General features: G+C 52.1%; 1 long non-coding RNA gene across 1 annotated transcript; it reads left to right on the top strand.

Annotated features, from left to right (window-relative positions):
* The first annotated feature begins 20,074 nt into the window (after positions 1-20,074).
* LOC135293102 (uncharacterized) lies at positions 20,075-20,506 on the top strand. The gene is made up of 3 exons (XR_010355236.1): positions 20,075-20,148; positions 20,237-20,317; positions 20,405-20,506. It is a non-coding gene; the product is annotated as an uncharacterized LOC135293102 (long non-coding RNA).
* Positions 20,507-21,377: the final 871 nt, after the last annotated feature.

Genomic DNA, 21,377 nt, shown 5'->3' with positions numbered 1-21,377 from the left:
TTGCTTTTGTAGGATCCATTCCTGGGAATTGGAAATATTTTTCTCTAAGGTACTCCAACAGGGAAAGTCCAAGATACAACAGATAAGATGTCCCTGCAACCTTCCAAACAGATGCGGCAAGAGCTGAAGGAACCCCTGCAGACAAGAGAAGGTGGGTGCATTTCTCTCATGCTTCCCCTGGGACTCAGCAGCCGGGGGCTTTGGCTGCACATCTGGACACGCCATGCCTGGCACAGCGGGAAGGGATCCATGGCAGCCTCGCTGCCCCGCTGCTGCTTTCACATCCTGCAGGGCTGTTTCCCAGCCTGGCCTGGCTGCAGCTTCTGCCCAGCCTCTGCCGGAAGGCATTTGGCATCAGCTGACAGGCAGCCCAAACTGTAACACACCCTGAGATCCCCCACTATATCCAGCCCTGCAGATTAGGAAAAGGGTGGCTGTTTGGAGGTGGAAGTGCTCACATCATGCCACTGGAATCTGGCCATTTTCCTGCTCCATAAATTTCACAAATATTACCTCTGATGCCACCGCCCAAGTGGGGAACAGCTCCATCTGATGCAGCTGTCTCCCTTCCTTTGTCAAGAGATGGACATAATGCTTCAGTGGAAGTTGGCATTTCTTGAAGGAAGCACTCCATCTTCGGTGCGAGCCCCAGCTGCAGGACGGAAGGCAATGCCAGACACGGGCACAGGCACAGCAGGTAATTGCTGTGCCGGGCTCAGCCCTGGCCGGGGCTGTGTGGCAGCAGCTCTTCCCCCAGGGCCTGCCCTTGCCCGGCCCTGCAGCAGCCAAAGCTGGAGGTGCCTCGGCTTCCAGGCCTCTGGAGCTGGTTCAGAGCCCCGGGGAAATGGGACTGGTGCAGCAACGTCCCTGGCGCTGCAGCTGCTGCGGAGCTGGCCCTGAGTGCCCAGAGGCCCAAGGCACAGGAGCAGCCCCGAGCGGGAGCCCTGCCGCCAGCCCAGGGCCAGAGCCAGCCCTAGCACACAATGGAAACAGTTCTCATCTTGGTTTGCTTCCAGACTGGGATGCTGGGAATGATTCTGCATTAGCCTGGCGCTCTGAAGTTGTGAAGCCCTCCGAGCATTCTGCAGGTATGTTCTCACTGTCCCACCAAGGCGTAATGTTTGACTGACTGGTCAGGACCAGGTGACAGAAGCTTCTGTGGCTGTTGTGTTACAGATGTGTCTGCAGGGACGACTTCACCAACTCCTACCCTGGATGCTGCACAAAAGCCCAGCTCCTATGGCAGGGGTGAGTAGTGTGTCCCTGCTGAACCCTCAGGCTGAGCCCTGCTTTTGTGGGGTCCATTCCTGGGAAATGGAACTACTTTCTCTTAAGGTCCTACGACAGGAGAAACCAAAGACATGGCCGGCAAGAAATTCCAGGACCCATTAGAAATCATGTGGCAAATGCTGAAGGAATGTCTGCAGAGAAGACAAGGTGGGTGCATTTCCCTCATGCTGCCCCTGGGACTCAGCAGCCGGGGGCTTTGGCTGCACATCTGGACACGCCGTGCCCGGCACAGCGGGAAGGGATCCATGGCAGCCTCGCTGCCCCGCTGCTGCTTTCACATCGTGCAGGGCTGTTTCCCAGCCTGGCCTGGCTGCAATTCCTCCCCAGCCTCTGCAGGATGGAATTTGGCAGTAGCTGATAGGGTGCCCCAACTGTACTGTGGGCCTGAGATCCCCTGCCATTTCCCAGTCTCTGAGAAGATCAGGCGGTGCAGCTGTTTGCACAAGGGAGTGCACTGGCCCAGCCCCAATTACCTGGGCTTTTTCCTGATCTTTACCTGTGACTTAGACAAGCATTGCCTCCTGAAGGTGCCACCTCCCCAGTGGGGAATATTTCCATTTGATCCAGTTGTCCCTTTTTTCCTTTTTCAAGTGATGGACCAAAAGGCTGTTCAGGAGGAGGAACACTCAGGGAGAAGCAGTGGCTCATTGGCAGCCCCTGCTGCGGGAAGGAAGGCGATGCCAGACACGGGCACAGGCACAGCAGGTAATTGCTGTGCCAGGCTCAGCCCTGGCCGGGGCTGTGTGGCAGCAGCTCTTCCCCCAGGGCCTGCCCTTGCCCGGCCCGGCAGCAGCCAAAGCTGGAGGCGCCTGGGCTTCCAGGCCTCTGGAGCTGGTTCAGAGCCCCGGGGAAACGGGACTGGTGCAGCAACGTCCCTGGCGCTGCAGCTGCTGCGGAGCTGGCCCTGAGCGCCCAGAGGCCCAAGGCACAGGAGCAGCCCCGAGCGGGAGCCCTGCCGCCAGCCCAGGGCCAGAGCCAGCCCTGGCTCCCGACTGGGCAGGGGCTGCGCTGGGTCCTGACAGGGCCTGAGCCTGTCCCCTGGGGCTGGGGGTGCTGTCACGGGGCAGGGAGGGCCAGGGCTGGCGTTGGCTGCTCAGGGATGGCTTTGGCCTGTGTCCCTGGCAGCAGCCACTGCCCAAGCAGCTGCGCTGCCCCCGGGCTCTCCTCCCGGCCTGCTGGGCTTTGTTGGCTGGCACAGCCTGTGCCAAGGGCCGGCAAGGTGCCTGCAGGCCCCAGCTCTGGGGGAAACAGAGAATGTCCTGCCCGTATCCACCGTGCTGCCAGCTCAGCAGTGCAGCACAGCACGGGCTCACGCTCCCCATCGCTCCCACAGATGCAGCCGGCACCACAAGACCTGTTACCGATGCCCAGGATGGCCTCGGAAGGGGTTTCTGTCAGGGAACAGGCTGCTGGCTAGGGTTACTGGGAGGCGTGCTTTCTTTGGAGCTTGTCTTCATGTTGGGCTGCTTTGGAACCGGGTATTCCTGGAAGAGAAAACAGTGAGTGTTTTGTTGCTCTCCCCCTCAAACAGCTTCTTTTGAAAGTCTAACGTGGTCAGGGAACATTCCCATTGAGACTGCAGTGGGGTTGTGGCCAGTCCATGATTGTCCAAATAACTCTGCTGAGGGTTCTGCTGCTGCCCAGTGCTTCCATTGGCCTCTCAATTGCTGGGCCTTGTCCTGGGGGGCCCGCTGGGGCTGCAGCCAGAGCTGGCTCCCACTGAGTCTGCCTGGCCAAGAGCAGCCCCAGGGGCACGGGGCAGAGGCAGAGGGAGGTGGGGAGGAGAAAGAGCAGGGCCGAGATTGCCCTTGAAAGGCAGAGGCGCTCTGGGGCCCGCTCCTGGCCAGGGACCCTGCCCAGAGCCGTGCCCTGCTGGCCGGGGCCTTGAGGGGCAGCTGTCCAGTGGGGCCCAGCTGTGCCAGCAGCTCCAGCCGTGCTGGTGAGCCTTGCCAGCTCTGGGCCCTGCTGTGCACGAGGGTCCCTGTGTGCCACTGGCAGCTGGGGCCTCAGCCACCTCCTCTCTGCACAGGAGCGCCTCGGGACAGGAGTTGGAAGACGGTGGCTGCACCTCACACCGACAGCGTGAGCAGCTTCTCCAGCAGCAGTAACGGCCTGGACAGCCCTCTCAAGTGTTCTGTGAAGAGGACCCCAGAACAACCGTCGACAAGGAAGCCTCTTATTGCCCCGTAGATCCCACTGCCACCTGCTCTCCCCATTGGCCTCCCCAAGCTGCCTTCATTCCTTTTTTTATCTCAGTCTGTCCCATCCCAGCCAACCCGAGTTCCGCTAGGGACCCCAGGACCAGCCCAGCACCTTCCAGCACCTCCTCAGACCAACACATCCCTTCCCCTGCCCCTGAGCCCCCTGGCCTTGCCCTCTAGGCAATACTGAAGGTGACACCCCACCCCACCCCACCCCACCCTCCCCCCCCCTCCAACTCCCGCTTGCAGGGTAGGCAATGGCCCATTCCTGTGTTGAAATAAAGAGATGGATTTGTGTCCTAGTTTGAAAGCAAAACCAGTGAGAGGCTCCAAGTCAGAAATACAATTTATTAGGAAACGGGAAAAAAAACTAAAATACATGCAATAATACAAAAGAAAAACCACTGACAGGGTCAGAATACAGCCTGACACCCTGCTAGTTAGGGTGGTGGTAGCAGTCCAGATGAAATGGACTTGTGGAAGTGGTGATCCTGTCGAAACAATCTGGTAGCTCTCATCCTCTGGAAAAGCAGTGGGTAAGGGCGGCGGTTCCTCTGGGAATCCAGTGGAGAGACTGCTTGTTGTGTCCCAAAACCCAGATTATATCCAGCTGGGGATGCTTAGCTCCTCCCCCATGGGCAGAGCATCTCACAGTGGGCTGATATCATTCTGCCTCATGCTGTGGGTCCTTGATTAGCCATGAAACAGAAATGGCTCTGGGAGGGAGTTATCTCTGAGTCATGTGGCAAGACATTGATGGGCCCATTAACAGGAGATAAGGAAGAAACAATGCCCCTCCTGGTTTCAGCAGCTCTTCAGGATGGCATTAGAATACATCTTTACACTGCAACCCAGGACAAGCGGTCACCCCAGTGTCCAGATGGCAGCAGCAGCAAAGCCCACCCAGCACCAGCACTGACTGAGCTCCATGCCCAGCAAGAGCCGTGGATGCCCACGGTGTGGGCAGGCAGAAGCCAGGCAGGGGCTGCTGTTGAAATGGAGGTTTTGGGGGGTTCAATTAAGTTAGCAATATGGACTAAGCATTTAAATTTTAAATTGTAGAATTATGTGTTGAATTTTAACCTTTTACTTAAGAAACCTCTGCCATGGTACAAAGGGCATAGGAAAATGCAAATTTCTGAAGCTTCTTGCTATGAAGGACAATACCAGCGTAATAAATAGGGCAGGAGATCTTTCTCCTTTTTAATGCCTTTATTAAAAACATTCAGCTCAGGTTGGGGAGAAAGGACAGGTCACCCGCACCCCACTGCTCCCAGGAGTGGCACGGAGGAGGAGGATGATGCAGCTGTGACCGCTGGTATGCAGGCAGAGCTGGGGCTTCCGTCCTCGAGGGAGTAGTGGGAATTCCACTTTTTTGGTCTAACATTCCAGGTCCTCTTCCTAGCTGACATCCTTTCAGGTTAGGGTGAGGAGTAAAAAGGATCTTAGCAGATACTGGATTAAGTTCCTCACCTTTGGACATTACTTAGGTTTCTTAGTTCCATGTTGGCTCATTGTTTTTAGGGTTTTTTTCCTGGAAAATTGCAAAATTTGGTGAAATGCATTCTCATCTGCATACTAGCTCTGGTGTCATCCCCCCCACCCTGCTACCTGCAGGCTCAGGTGAATCAGCAGGGGGACAATTGCGCTTGATTTCTAACCATTAACAGGTAATTGAAGAAAAACTATTAACAAGAGGTGATTGCAATGTGAAGCTACCAACAAGAAACAGTCAAAACTTCAACTCACAACAACTGGCCCTACCTGTTTAACTTTGCAGCCTTAAAAAAAAAGGACAACTTTTTTACACATAACAGTCCCCCCTTTTTTTCTTTGATCAGGCTGAAGCTTAAGCTTGCATCAACTTGCAATTTTTGGCTCATTAGCATAGAATTTCTTATAATTTTTATATTGATTATAAAATTCCTGAGCACTTTGGTGATCATAGTTACTCAATTTCATTCCTTTTTTTGGTTTTTTTCAGGTTAATTTCTTTAGAGATCCGTAGGTTATTCTGTACGGCAGATGTCACTATTTTAAATAAGCAGGGAAATAAGAAGAGCAAACTAACATGTGTACACACTGTGAAGAAGGCTTTAGTTTTCCAACCTCTTTTGAAAGTCCATGGGTTATCCCACAAGTGGAATCCAGTGCAGGAGTCCTTTCTTGATTTCTTACATATGCTAGTTTTCTTATTTCGTTTAAGATGCTTCAAACGACTGCTACAACTAATTTGATTTGATAAATTACTGTTTTGGTTTAGGTGAGTTGGTCATTAATATGATTAAGAGCTAATGCGGTCTGATTAGATATTATCTCTAATACTGCTTGTAGCTTCATAATTTTGTTTACTATATATTGCTTCTTCCATTTGTTTTTTCTTAAATCGCTGTATATAGGAACTGTTCAACTTGATCCAGATTCTTTGGGTAATATAAAGAAAGCTTGTTTTATAATCCTAATGATGCAACTGCCAGACCAGTCTCTTGGCAATTTAGTGGATGCTGTAGTAGCATAGATCCAAAACAGGTGTTTAGGGGTCTCCCGAAATGTATGATTAGTTTCTGTTGGGCCCTCCCAATATTTAGAAATTTCTTTCATTCTCCAAAAGAGGTTTATCTCTTTTTTATCATACTCATAAAGTCTATATGTTTTATTGTAAATGCACTTGTTCTCTTTTTTCTTAACAGGCCAAATTCTATTTGGATCTCTTGGGATCCACCGCGTAGCAGAGTCTTTTACTGCTAAATACCTTTTACAAGCCATTCTTCCTACTGGCGTACTGTACCCCTTCCTTTCCTCAACATACATTCTTCTCTTATTAGATTTTTACTTGGGGGTGTTGCTAAATGGTCTTGTTCTCTTCTTGCTTTTACTATTTCTTTTCCTCTGACCAGATTTACCAGGCTTGCTTCAGTAGCATCATGTTCAAAGTACCACCAGGCCTCTTCTACAGGGTGCTCTGCCAGGAGTTGCTGCCTAGAGGTGGCGGTGTTCCGGGCCATCCAATAGATTTTCTCATTCTCTTGATAAAAGATCAACTGGGAGAGGTTAACACAATTACGGCTTAAATTGGTGTGGACTCTCAACAAAGAACTTACTTCTTCTTCCTCACAGAGGGGTTGGTAGTACTCACTGCACGGCTCTCTTGGGCTCCCCAGAGCACCACTAGCAATGAAAGCCATTATTACTACCCTTCCCAAGAGTCCGGTATGGGTCATCTTGCACAGCCTGCCCACCCGGCCTTGCTTCTTGGGGATTTTACTAAGGAGAAGTTCCCAAGCTCTTTAGAGTCTCTTCTATTTGCTTCCCTGGTTAAACCTCTCTTGATCTGTCCTTACTGATTTGGTCTCTCTTAGGGGAGTACTCTGCAGAAGATTAACCCTCAGTCTTTGGTACTAAGTTGGGAGGACTTCACCAGAATTACCTATTAACAATTTTTAACTTTTACAAATCTCTTAAAACACTTTAGGATATGTTATGATTCTAAACTCTTTTCTTATGCAGTTCATCAGTCTTTTTGGCTCTTCCTTTTGAGTGTCAACTTTAAGTCTTTTGGTCCTTTTCCAATGGTATACTCAGCTGAATTAACTCCTGATGTGGCTGAATCCTGTCCTGAGTTAGGGGGTGAGGGTGGTGTGGAATCTGATCCAATACCAGAGGGAAACACTGACCAATCTTGTCCAATGCTGGCGGGTGGGACTGGTCCTTTAATTCTCGTGATGTGGGTCCAAGCCTTTTCTCTGGTCCGCACAGCTGAATTAGCGATGAGGAGTACCTGAAAGGGGCCTTCAAATTTAGGCATTAATGGTCTACTATTGCAGGATTATTTCAAAACCCAATCTCCTGGGTTAATGTTACGTGCTTTTCTGTCAAGAGGGGAGGTTTGGGGGAGGTATCCTCTTTTTCTAAGTCCTTCCAGGGTTCTTCCAATGACTTCTAAATATTTTCTGGTAGCTGCTTCTTCTTCCAAATAGTCTCCTGTGCTCCAGGGTGTTAACAAGAATGGCAGTCCAAGCATCATTTCATAGGGTGAAATCCCTATATCAGACCGGGGTCTTGTTCTGATGCGCAAAAGCATTAGGGGCAAACACTTTAGCCAATTCATTTTTGTTTCTTCGATCAGTTTAGTTAATACTAATTTTTGAGAGTTTTGTTCATCCGTTCCATCCTCCCAGAACTCTGGGGGTGCCACGGAGTATGTAATCTCCATTTTATTCCTAAAACTTCAATTATATTTTGCAATGTTTGGGCCACAAAATGCGGACCTCGGTCTGAGTCTATGGTATTCACCATTCCATATCTGGGGATGATGTTCTCCAAGATTACCCTTGCCACAACCTGGGCTGTTTCCTTTTTTGTCGGGAAGGCTTCTACCCAATGGGTGAGATGATCTACTATAACCAGTAGATGCTTCTATCCTTACTCTGGGGGCATCTTAGTGAAATCCATCTCTATGCTCTGGAAAGGCCTGAGAGTCAATTCCCTCCCTCCAGCTGCTACCTTTTTCATAACCTTCTGGTTCACTTTTTGGCAAATTAAACAGCCTTTTCTAATTGCTTCTGCTAGGTCATATACACTTATGCACAAGTTATTTCTTAGGAAATGATCACATAGTCCTTGGACTCCTCAGTGACTTAAATTATGTGGTCCTGTTAGCACTGTCCCAGCAAGTGCTTTGTTTAGGAACACCCGTCCATCTGATCTTAACCACTCCCCTCGCTGCCCTTGGTGCAACTTTAAATCTTTTATAGCCTTTACTTTTTTTTTTACTAAATATAGGTTCTTATCTTCCTCCCTCCTCAGGCATGGTTTCTGCTTTAAAACTTCTACCGGATCCCCTGGTTCTAAAGCTGCTTCCTTTGCTCTCCTGATCAGCTAGCCACGGTTTCACAACTTTAGGCTGAACAGTTTTGGGGGTCCAGTTGCTCCACAGTACCAGCAGCGCCTTTCGCTCAAAGGGGCTTGAGGCCTCTCCATTCCTCCTGTCCCTGACGGTACTGGCGTTTCCTTGCCTGCTCCTGGTGGTGGACTCTCCCACTCTTTTGTTACCTTGGATTGTAGGATAGAGTTGCTTGCCCCCCACATTTCCTCTAGCTATAGCGACCATGATACTAGCCTTGGCCTTTGCTTTTTCTTCTTGCCTCCTTAAATATACCTTCAATGCTTCTTTCAATAACTCATTAATGTCCTTCTCTGGCCAATCTTCAATCTTTTCCAGTTTTCTCTGTTTATCAGGCCAAGATGTAGTAAGAAATTGGACCTTTAGTAGCACCTGACCCTCCTTGGTGTCCGGGTCTGTTCTGGAGTACAACTGGAAGTTCTGCTTTAGGCAATTAAGCCAAGTAGCAGGAGTTTCATCCTTCTCTTGTGCACTCTTGAATGCTAATTTTGTATTAGTTGCATTGGGAACTGATTCTCTGATTCCCCCTGATTATCAAATACCTGTACTCTATCATGGCCTTCCTTGCTTCCTTCCTCCTGATTAGGGTTCCAATTGGGATCCACTAGTGGCAATTTTTCTGCACCTGATGGCACTTGGGGCCCTGGATGATTATCTTTGTCCCAAATTCTTATGCTAGCACCTCTAATAATTCGGAACTCTTCTGGGGAAAATAATATATTTAGAATGGAATTCATTTCCCCCAAGTGCAGATATTTAGACCTAAGAATTGATCCGCTTGGTTTGCAATACCCACAGGGTCTTCAACTAAATTCCCTAACTCCCTCTTGAATCCTCTCACCTCAGAAGCAGTTAGAGGAGCATTCACAAAACCAACACCTCCTGCTACTCCTCCCATAGGAACTTCTCTAAGGGGAAAAAGTCTCTCTACCTTGGAGGTCATGGATCGGGTACCGCAGTGTGGCCCATCTTCAGACACAAAATTACTCATTTGAGGGCTATTAGCATTAACCTGGACCTGCTGTAGGCCAACAGCTGTATCTGGTGATAAGAGGTTACCAGGTAAGGAGGCATTTGTCTCCCAGTTAGGAGGAGGTGGAGGGACAGCAGTAGGAGGGGGAGAAGAGCTTGAGTGCATGTTAAGTGGAGCTGGAGAAGGGGTGGAGGGTGCAGCAGCTGAAGTAGGCACTAGTGGGGGTGCAGAAGCAGCTAAAGGAGTCGAAGGGGGTGGTGAGGGAATGGCCCCCATGGCCGCCGGGGGGAGAGACGGATCTGCTATTTGAGGTGCCCGAAGGAGAGGGTTCTAAGGTGGAGGGGCATCAGGAGGCAAGTAGTCCAGGGGGTGCCACCTTTTACTAATCTCTTTAATTCCAGCATCCCCTCCTTCATTCCCCTCTTTTGTCCTCTGCACCTTACAAATTCGCACTCCTTCATCCTCGAAAGCACTCTTTAACCAACAAGCTACATATAATAATTGCTGGGGATCAGTATCCTCTCGAGCTGTCACACACTGACTCAGCTGTTGACACATCCACTTGTCTTTTGTCCCACACCAGAGCCATCCACCTTGCACATCCAATTCTGGCCACGCTTCTGAACAGTAGTGAATCATCTTAAATTTATCTAAGCCCTCTGTGGCCTCTATAGAGTCCCATCTCTCTAACAGTTCACCTAGGGGAATATGGGGAGTTATATTCCCCAGTCTCTGGCCACTTTCCTTACTATTACACCCTTCCATTTTTTCGGGCCTCAAAAATTACAAAGGTGCTTCTGCTACTGACAGGCAGCTCAAAAGTAAATCCTATTTGTGAAGTCCCAGCCTCCTCTGCCGAAACTCCAATATGCCTGACCCTTTTCGTCAGGACTTTGTTGAGACCTCGGCCTCCTTTGCCAAGACTCAACAAAAAAAACCTCAAGACCCTGGCCTCTGAGGCTGAGTTTGCCTGACCTCCTTTCGTCAGGACTTCGTTTGCCTACAGGACTTTTGGACTTGCCCAAATCCTACTCAGGACTTCTGAATTTGCCTGACGTCCCTTGTCAGGACTTAAAACAAAAGTATGGCCTGATTTTTAGTTTGCCTGACTTCCCCCTGTCAGGACTTACATTACCAGAGCTTTAAAAAACTCGGGATAGGCTTCCTCTGCCAGACCTTGTGCTTTGACTTCCGTCGTCAGGACTTAATAACAAAACTGCCTGATTTTCTAAATTGCGTAACTTCTTTCATTAGGACCTGTATCAGGGCTTTTGGGATGCGTGCCACTCACCTACTATTTCCTCCCCATGCCCCGAGGGGGGTCCTCTTTACCCCTTTGGAGGCGCCTCAATCACCAATTCCACTCGCTTCCCCCTGTTCCCGGCCGGCCCCCTGGCGGGGGTGCGGAACCGCGGTACTGAGGGGTCCTCACTCGCTTCGAGGGGCCGAGCTGCCGGCTCTTGTCTCACTCACACACACTCGCTCGCCTCCCTCTCCTGCCGCCGGATACTCTCACCAGTCCGGCGCTGCTCCCTGTCACTGTCCCAAGCCGATCTTCTCTGATCCTGAGAGCCAGCTGTCCTGCAGGTCCAGGGCGGGCGGCCGTCCCAGTCCTGGTGTCCTCTTCAGGTGTGGATCTCCTGGACGAGACCCTAGCATAATAAATAGGGCAGGAGATCTTTCTCCTTTTTAATGCCTTTATTTAAAAAATTCAGCTCAGGTTGGGGAGAAACGACAGGTCGCCCGCACTCCCGCTGCTCCCAGGAGTGGCACGGAGGAGGAGGATGATGCAGCTGTGCCCGCTGGTATGCAGGCAGAGCTGGGGCTTCCGTCCTCGAGGGAGTAGTGGGAATTCCGCTTTTTTGGTCTAACATTCCAGGTCCTCTTCCTAGCTGACATCCTTTCAGGTTAGGGTGAGGAGTAAAAAGGATCTTAGCAGGTACTGGATTAAGTTCCTCACCTTTAGACCTTCCTTAGGTTTCATAATTCCATGTTGGCTTCTTGGTTTTAGGGGTTTTTTTCCTGGAAAATTGCAAAATTTGGTGAAATGCATTCTCATCTGCATACTAGCTCTGATGTCACCTCCTCCTGCTACCTGCAGGCTCCTGGGAAGCAGCAGGGGGACAATTGCGCTTGATTTCTAACCATTAACAGGTAATTGAAGAAAAACTATTAACAAGAGGTGATTGCAACATGAAGCTATCAACAACAAATAGTCAACCCTTCAACTCTCAACAACTGGCCCAACCAGTTTAACTTTGCAGCCTTAAAAAAAATGGATAATTTGTTGGGGCGAACACCCCAGGTGTGGAGACACGAGGCTTGACTCCATTTCAGAAGGCTGATTTATTATATATTCTATTAAAATACTACATTAAAACTATACTAAAAGAACAGAGAGGAAAAAATGACCAGAAGGCTACAAAGAAGAAGAATAGAATGGAATGCATAACAAAAATCTTGTGACTGCTCACAGGCTCAACACAGTTGGCTGTGATTGGTCATCAAGTGAAACCAATCCACATGGACCAATGGAAGATGCACCTGTTGCATTCCACAGCAGCAGATAGTTATTGTTTACATTTCTTTCCTGAGGCCCTCAGCTCCTCAGGAGGGGAAAAATCCTAGGAAAGGATTTTTAATAAAATATCATAGCTACAGATAACTTTTTTACTCATAACACCAGGAGAAGACCAGGGAATGCAGGAAGGCTAGACTAAGGAGCTCCTCTGTCTCCAAGCTGATCCAAACCAACAGACGTACTCAGATAAGCACCAGGGGACCACAGTGCACGCACAAAGGAGAAAAGTTCAAAAGTTCAGTCATGACCAAGACCACAGCCTTCGGCCTCAGAGACCACCAAAGACCCCAGTGTGACCACCACAGGAAACAACGCGTGCCCAGAAGGGCGTGGATCTCATCGCCATGGGAGGGGAGGACAGGCGGGGCCAGGGGTTGAATGTGCATGAAGAGATTGTGTAATGCATTGCATATGGAACAGGTTTGTGAACAAAGATGTGGCTCGGACCAGGGCTCGGGGCACAAGTTTTCACGAGAGCCATCTCACTTGTGCCAGGCCCTGACACGCATCCCCACTTCATAACTACATCAGTTTGTGGAGTGGCGCTACAGGACATGAAATGTAACAACGCAGACACGCATCTCTCCAAGGTAGAAAAGGGGGCAGTTGAATTTCTGACTCCAACACTTACAGATTTCCAAAAGTGACAGTGGATTGGAGGGTGAAAGTGCCACTTCTCCAATGACACTGGACAAACCAACAGTCCATCAAAGTTCTCCTCCTGCAGAAAAGAATGCATAACAATACGTTATTTGCATAACGTGTGTGAGAAAGTTTGTTACAAGAATGTAAACATCAGAAGGTTTAGAAAAACTTGTCCTAGGGTGAGGTTATGATGCTTGCATCCCCAATCGTGTGTTCTGTTAATGCTGGATATTACGTACTGTGCCTTCACGACTGGCCCTGAAGAGCAAGGTTTGTTTTGGTTTGTTATCAGCCTGCTCCCCCACGGCTGGCAGGACAGACAGACAGCTCAGTTCATAATGCAGCTTTTGCTTTTTGCTTTGCTTGCTGTTGCTTGATTTGCTCTTGCTTCTGCTGTGCTCCTGCTTTGCTTTTGCTTTTTGGCTTCTGCTTGTTAGTCAGTTTAGCTAAGCAGTACAGATTTTTCCCTGGACTGTTTTTCCTTTCCCTTTTTGAAACCACTCACACCTGCTCCAGACTGGGACCTGGGAAACACCGAGAGTTTGCATCCTGTGGCCTGCAGCAGCTATCCCCAGCGCCGGAGGGAGCGACAGCAGAGCCACCACTGCCAGGAAAGACTTTCTGAATTTGTCATCCTTTTCAGATGGGTGAAAGCATTGTCATCTGGTATTGTTCATTTTGTGTGCTGGGGGTGTTTTGCCTGTCAAATAAACAGGTTCTTTCCACTTCTCTGCAAGGAATCCTACCCGAACTGCTGGGGGGAAGGGGCCATGTGGGGTTGCTTTCTGGGGGGCCCCTTTGGAGGTTTTCTCCCAGAGTGACCCTAATCCAGGACAGAACATTAAAAACCAGGGCGACAGTGGAGTCTATTTATTCTGCATATGGCTTCACTGTGACCAGCGGTGGGAAGGGAAGGGAAGGGAAGGGAAGGGAAGGGAAGGGAAGGGAAGGGAAGGGAAGGGAAGGGAAGGGAAGGGAAGGGAAGGGAAGGGAAGGGAAGGGAAGGGAAGGGAAGGGAAGGGAAGGGAAGGGAAGGGAAGGGAAGGGAAGGGAAGGGAAGGGAAGGGAAGGGAAGGGAAGGGAAGGGAAGGGAAGGGAAGGGAAGGGAAGGGAAGGGCTGTGTAGCCTCAGGGTCCGACAGGGCTGGTGAGCAGCCCCAGAGACACAACAACCCAGGTGCAACCAGACTTGATTTCCAGGTCGAAACACTCGGCATAGCTGGCCTGGACTTCCCTGTAAGGCACGTGGGGGCTTTGGAGTCCCCCGTAAGGTGCACGACGGGGTGGGGCCCCTTGTGACACACCCAGGGATATTTTAGGTTTCCTCTGAGGCAGGGAGGGCAATGGGGTCCACTTCAAGTCATGCAAGGGATTTGGAATCCTGTGTGAGGCATGTAGAGGGTTTGGGATCTCTCCCAAGGTGTGCAGGGTGCTGGGATCTCTCCTGAGGCACATGTCGGGGTCCTGGGGTCTCATTTCACATGTAGAAAGGGCTGTGGACTCTCGTAAGCGTGCAGGTGCTTTGTGTCCCTCCTGCTGTACACAGTGGGGCCGGAGTGTCTGCTGAGGCACGCAGGGGATGGGGACCTCCGGCAGTCCCTCCCGGGCCCGTGCGGCTCGGGGCTGCCGCGGCCCAGGGCCAGCCGCCGTGCCGGGATGGCGGTGGCGAGGCGCCGAGGCGGAGCTGCCCCGCCGGGTCACGCTGCACCGGCACGGCACGGGCGGTGGTGAGCGCCGGGCAGTCGGCACCACCAGCCCAGGGGCCACAGCCCCGGCCCTGCCTCTTTTGGGGCCAGGCACAGACAGCCCCGTGGGACGGGCACCGCTCAGTGCCTGAGGGGACGGAACAGATGCCAGAGGAGCCCCAGGAACCCTGTACAGGGCCCTTGCGTTGCCCGCCCGGCTCCCCCGGGCCTGTGGCCATCCCGGGCAGCAGGGGCTCGCTCTGGGCTGTGCTCTCCCCGGCCAGCGGGGCTCCGGGCCAGCACCCGGCTCCTGCCACTGCCCTGAGAATGCTGAGGGGCTTTCGCGGCGGAACTGAACTTGACAGGGACAGAATTCATAGGAGACTTGTTCTGGCCTTTTACAAGGTTAACTGAGAAACAACTTAAAATCCCAGGCTAAATCGTCTGCTTTAACGCGTGGGGATTCCTTCAAGACCCTTCCTAATTCCCGTGGTGCCGGGCCGGGCCGCGTCCCAGCGAGCACCAAGACCCAGCAGCTCGATGGATGCAGCACGGCTGGCACCAGGGAAATGAGTCAGTGTCCCTACAGCTGCCTGCTCTGCCTGCACGGCTGTCACACAACAGCAATGTTACAGAAGGAACAGGCATTTTTACATCCTCACGACCGTGTGATCTTTGGTCCTGGCGGTGGATCAGAGAGAAAAGCCAAATGTGACAGAGTAAACGTGACTCTAGGAGAGGGATGCCTCAGCAGCGGGTCTGGGGACCTGTGGTGCCAGCCAGTGGCCCGGCACTTGGACACAGCAGCAAGACCCCAGACTATCACACTTCACCTGGGAGGGTAGAAAAGCTCAGGGGTTCTTTGTTCAAGGTCCTCCAGAGGCACCAGCTGAAGCTGCCACAGCTCCACCTTGATAAAACTGTTTAAAAAGATCCAGAGGTCTGACACTCTGCTGTGGAGGACATTCCACATGTTATATTTGCCCAATTATCCAATTTTAAAAGAAGCCACAAAAACAACCAAACAAAATGAAACGAAACAGCAATTTGAATTATGTAGCTTAATATATATACAATTGAATACATTCAAAATATTGACAGTATCATTTGCTGGAAGTAACGAATAATTTGGTCCTGATAATAGCGTATAAGCAAAAATAACCATGCGGGGTATGCGTGGGGTACGGAGTGCAGGGCTTTTGGACCCCCGTCACCTCACGTACTAGCGTGTCAAGCCAAAATTCCCCTTTTTATGCTGTATGTCATTACCATCTCCTCCCATTTTCAATTCATCACACTTGTATCACTGCCCTCATCATCACCTTTACCACGCATGCTCCACACTTCTTTAAGTAAGTTGTACCACTGTTTGGGGATATTCTTTGAGGAAGGCCTCTCCTCTTCCTCCATGTCCTGTAGTTCACCTTTTGGATTACACATGCGCACCAAGCTGCTACAGTATAAGCCAATACTGTGTTCTAACATTAAAGCAGTGGATCTCATATAATCAACATTTTCCTGGTGTCCAACCAAATTCTCCTCTCTTCCACTAAATTTAATCATAGTTATCTCTTGCTTCCTCCTCTTCTGAACATCTGCAGGAGACCTGTAGGGAGAGGGATAAACCCTCCTCTCCCTTTCTTGCTTGGCATTACACCTTTAACTGTTTTATTATTTCCAAATATTAATTACTTTATTAATATTGATTACTCTTTCAAATTTGTCAGCATGAATCATATCTATTTACCACACACAGTTCTCATCTTTTGGGCATTTAGGAGCTTTTCATTTTGCTTTGCACCCAAGAAAAATATACCCCCAAATGTGCACAAATAGCTCTTTTCGCATATCCTCCTTTTCAGCTGGTTTTTCCATTTTTCTCTGCTATCTTGTCCTCATCTTTCCACAAGTCCTGTGTCTATTCAAGTCCAGCCTGGGACCGTGCACGCCTTTGCTTTAGTTCTGTAGTGATTTATGCCCAGCCATCCTGCCAACCACACCCATTTCAATGTTGCAACAACCTAACTCTGGGATGCAGTATGTGAATCACACTCTGCTGTGTGAGCTGGCAGAGCACCAGAGCAGGCTCTGAAGAAGGGGCATTCGGTACATTAGTGAAGTGAGTGCTGGAACCTGGGCTAGCTCTTAGAACTCCGGCACTACGGCAGGAGTCGGGAACTGCCTCGCTATGGGGATTTACCAGAGGCAGAACCTGTAGTGCCACTTGCTCTCCAGTGCCAGACACAAGCCACGACAGGGACGAGGCACAGGAGAAAGGAGGAGGCGTCCCGTCTTCAGGTTCCGCAAGGAACACCTTAGTCCAGGCGAAGAGAACAGGATGAAAAGCCCCTAGCTGTACTGCCCAAGGGGTTTTGTACACATACAAGTCATGGGGTGGATGCAAACAATGAACCAATAGGGAATGCTCAGGAGAGGAGTGAGGGGATTACATCAAGTGTCTGGGGCCAGTTGGGGTAGGAGGGTGGAGAGGATGGGTCACAAGGGCCAATGGGGCTCCCAGGAGTAGGGGAATTCCAAAGGGGAGTTGCAGTCAGGGATTGGCCCAAAGGTTTGGGAACCAAGGGGCTGGGTTGCCTTGACAGGCAGGGAAAGAGCTGGAACAAGGGGTGGGGAAGGGCACGAGGGACAGTTTGGAGGGAGGGTAAAACCCACAGGTGAACCAAGTCAGGAAAAAAAATGGGGGATAACAGAGCCCTTAAACAACACTTAAAATGAAATCAATAAAATAAATTTGAACTGCAACAATAAGAGCATCTTGAGGGACGCAGCCTGACCAGCAATGTCAGCAGGCAAAAGAAAGGTTTTGCTGAGCAATGGCCCTTTGATGAAGCAAAACATTTACAATCAGGGCAGTCCATTCATGCGGACGGGCGCACACTCTGGGGGTAGAGCTGAGGCCATGAGGTCACAGCAGGGCTCTGGGGTCACAGCAGGCTGAGCTCTCAGCAGGCCCTGAGGTCACAGAGGTGCCAGAGGTGCCAGAGCCCCGTGGTTGCAGAGCAGCCCAAGGAGCCAGCACTCAGTCCCTGAGCACAACTGTTGCGGCAGCAGCGGCGGTGGCAGCAGCGGTGCTGACGTTGGGACAGCGGTGTCGGGACAGCGGTGGCAGCAAGAGCTGCGGGACTGGCGGAGGACAAGGCACCATGGCCCTTGCTCTGCGCCTCCTACTCCTGCTGCTCCTGGCCGTGGCCCTGCCTGCCAGGGCTGCCCAGGCTGCTCCGCTGCAAGCGCGGCGAGCAGGTGAGCCGGCAGCCTGGCTGCCCTTTCCCGGGACAGCGCTCCCGGCTCCCTGGGAAGCGCTGGGGATGGTTTTGCCCAGGGCTTTTGGGAGGGTTTCCTCTGTGGGAGGGAGAGAGACCCCACGGGCCCTGGGCTACTCCAGCCACCCCTCCAGAGATGTTGCAAAGGGCCTGCAAAGAAGTTGGAGAGTGACCAGGAGCCAGCCCAGAGCTCCCCAGGCCCCTGTGCACCTTTGGCCATGTCCATTCACATCTGGCTCCCACAGCCTTACCCAACACCCCTGCATTGCCCAGTTCCCTGTGGCAGAAGGGGATCCCAGCACACCATGGAAATGGTTCTGGTCTCTGCTCCCTTCTAGCCTGGAATCGTGACATGGGTTTTCAGGAAGTCCTGATGAATGATGGTTTGAAGTTCCTGGAGGATGCTGGAGGCAAGTTTTCATTCTGCCTTTCCTTAGTGAATAATAAGGGTCAGTGCAACAGAAACTCACTTATAAACCATTTCCCTTAACAAAATCTTAAGATTAAAAGAATCTGGAAACCTTGCCCTGCTCCCTTCTGGATCCCTGAGGGATCCCACAGGATCACTGTCAGTGGGAGGAAGGAGCATTTAGCTTTCAATCTTCCTCCCGTGTGCTGTGCCAGTGTGTCCTTCCGTGTGCTCTGTGCAGTCACAGAGAAGAGCAGAGAGGGAAGGGGCCGGGCCCAGGGCTGTGCCCCGGGGCTGAGCCTTGTGGGCAGCCTGAGGATCTCCTGCAGTGCCACAGGAGCTCTTCTGTCCTGCCTTTCTTTGCAGCTGAACCTGCCGGTGAAGGTCCCACATCCAGGACTGAGGCTCTGGGAGATGCTGAGGGTAGGTCAAGGCCTTTCCCCTGAGAGAGCTGCCAGCTCAGAGCCCAAAGCTGGGCCAGGGAGGCAGCGCTGCAGGTGCCAGCACAGAACCATGCATGTGTGTGCCCGCGCCCTGCACGATCCCCTCACGGCTGCTGCGGCTCAGTGGTGCCCGTGCAGATCAGCAGAGATGGCAGAAGCTTCTGTGGCTGTTGAGTTACAGGTGTGTCTGCAGGGAAAACTTCTCAAGCTCCAGGGCTGGATGCTTGGCCCCAACCCAGCTCCCATGGCAGGGGTGAGTAGTGTGTCCCTGCTGACCCCACAGGCTGAGCCCTGCTTTTGTGGGATCCATTCCTGGGAAATGGAACTACTTTCTCTTAAGGTCCTCCGACAGGAGAAACCAAAGACATGGCAGGCAAGAAATTCCAGGACCCATTAGAAATCATGTGGCAAATGCTGAAGCAACGTCTGCAGAGAAGACAAGGTGGGTGCATTTCCCTCATTCTTCCCCTGGGTCTCAGCAGCTGGGGAAGACTTTGGCTGCACATCTAGACACGCCGTGCCTGGCACAGCTGGAAGGGATCCATGGCAGCCTCACTGCCCCGCTGCTGCTTTCACGCCCTGCAGGGCTGTTTCCCAGCCTGGCCTGGCTGCAGCTTCTGCCCAGCCTCTGCAGGAAGGCATTTGGCATCAGCTGACAGACAGCCCAAACTGGACCACCGGACATGCCCACCCTCAGATCCCCTGCACTTCCTGGTGTCCAGGCAGATCAGATGTTGGGGCTCTTTGGGGAAGGAAGCAGCCTTGGGTTGTCCCAAAATCCTGGGTGTTTTCTGATCCTTATCCATTCCTTTCACAAGTGATGCCTCCTGAAATTGTCCCCTTCCCCATTCCCAGTGAGGAATGTTTCCATCTGATCCAGCTGTCTCTTTTCCATTCTCCAGAAATGAAAGGAGAGCCTGTGCAGAAGGAAGCATTTCCCAGAGGAAGCAGTGGTTCTGTGCCAGCCTCTGCTGCAGGAAGGGAGGCCATGCCAGGCACAGACACAGGAGGTAATTGCTGTGCCTCTGGGCCTGAGCCCTGCTGAGGCTTGAGCTGCCCTCTCTGCTGCTTGGCAGTGCGGGCACAGCCTGGACTAGAGCGGCACAGCCCAGGGGAATTATCCCGAGCAGGCTCAGGGCACTCGGGTCCTGAGCAGTCCTGCTGGGGTCCCTCCTTGGGAGACATGTCCTGAAACCTGGCAGCGACTGCACGGGGTGCCCACGGTGGGGAAAGGACAGAGGGGGAGAGCAAGGCTCCAGTGTGTCCTGAGAGGGCCTGGCTTGTTGCCCTTGGGATCTGGGGGGTGTCCCCACAGAAGGAGGGCAGGAGGGACAGAGGGAGGTAGGGAGGCATAGCTGTGGCACTGCCTGCTGCAGTTTGCCCCAGGGCTTTAGGGAGGATTTCCTCTGTGTCTGAGGGAGAGAGCCCCAGGGCCCTGTGCTGCTCCAGCCACTCCTCCCTGGGATGTTGCTGAGGGCAGGGAAAGGGTGTGGAGAGTGACCAGGAGCCAGCCCAGAGCTCCCCAGGCCCCTGTGCACCTTTGGCCATGTCTATTCACATCTGGCTCCCACGGCCTTAGCCGACCCCCTTGCAGTGCCCAGTTTCCTGTGGCAAAACGGGATCCCAGCACACCCTGGAAAGTGTTCTCATCTGTGCTCCATTCTAGATGAAGTTGCTGGGAAGGCTTCTCCATCAGCTTGGATGAATAAAGTTTTGAAGCCCTTGGAGCCTCCTGCAGGTATGTTCTCAGTGTGCCACCAAGGAAGAATTGTAGACAAGCGGGCAGGAACCAGGTGACAGAAGCTTCTGTGGCTGTTGTGTTACAGATGTATCTACAGGGAGGACTTCTCCAGCTTCTCCAGCTCCTACCTTGGATGCTATACGCAAGCCCAGCTCCCATCACAGTGGTGAGTAGTGTGTCCCTGCTGACCTCAGAGGCTGAGCCTTGCTTTTGTAGGATCCATTCCTGGGAATTGGAAATATTTTTCTCTAAGGTACTCCAACAGGGAAAGTCCAAGATACAACAGATAAGATGTCCCTGCAACCTTCCAAACAGATGCGGCAAGAGCTGAAGGAACCCCTGCAGACAAGAGAAGGTGGGTGCATTTCTCTCATGCTTCCCCTGGGACTCAGCAGCCGGGGGCTTTGGCTGCACATCTGGACACGCCATGCCTGGCACAGCGGGAAGGGATCCATGGCAGCCTCGCTGCCCCGCTGCTGCTTTCACATCCTGCAGGGCTGTTTCCCAGCCTGGCCTGGCTGCAGCTTCTGCCCAGCCTCTGCCGGAAGGCATTTGGCATCAGCTGACAGGCAGCCCAAACTGTAACACACCCTGAGATCCCCCACTATATCCAGCCCTGCAGATTAGGAAAAGGGTGGCTGTTTGGAGGTGGAAGTGCTCACATCATGCCACTGGAATCTGGCCATTTTCCTGCTCCATAAATTTCACAAATATTACCTCTGATGCCACCGCCCAAGTGGGGAACAGCTCCATCTGATGCAGCTGTCTCCCTTCCTTTGTCAAGAGATGGACATAATGCTTCAGTGGAAGTTGGCATTTCTTGAAGGAAGCACTCCATCTTCGGTGCGAGCCCCAGCTGCAGGACGGAAGGCAATGCCAGACATGGGCACAGGCACAGCAGGTAATTGCTGTGCCGGGCTCAGCCCTGGCCGGGGCTGTGTGGCAGCAGCTCTTCCCCCAGGGCCTGCCCTTGCCCGGCCCTGCAGCAGCCAAAGCTGGAGGTGCCTCGGCTTCCAGGCCTCTGGAGCTGGTTCAGAGCCCCGGGGAAATGGGACTGGTGCAGCAACGTCCCTGGCGCTGCAGCTGCTGCGGAGCTGGCCCTGAGTGCCCAGAGGCCCAAGGCACAGGAGCAGCCCCGAGCGGGAGCCCTGCCGCCAGCCCAGGGCCAGAGCCAGCCCTAGCACACAATGGAAACAGTTCTCATCTTGGTTTGCTTCCAGACTGGG

The sequence above is a fragment of the Passer domesticus genome, unplaced genomic scaffold (assembly GCF_036417665.1).
Source record: "Passer domesticus isolate bPasDom1 unplaced genomic scaffold, bPasDom1.hap1 HAP1_SCAFFOLD_67, whole genome shotgun sequence".
Classification (NCBI taxonomy): domain Eukaryota; kingdom Metazoa; phylum Chordata; class Aves; order Passeriformes; family Passeridae; genus Passer; species Passer domesticus.
This window is presented reverse-complemented; position numbering and strand designations above follow the sequence as displayed.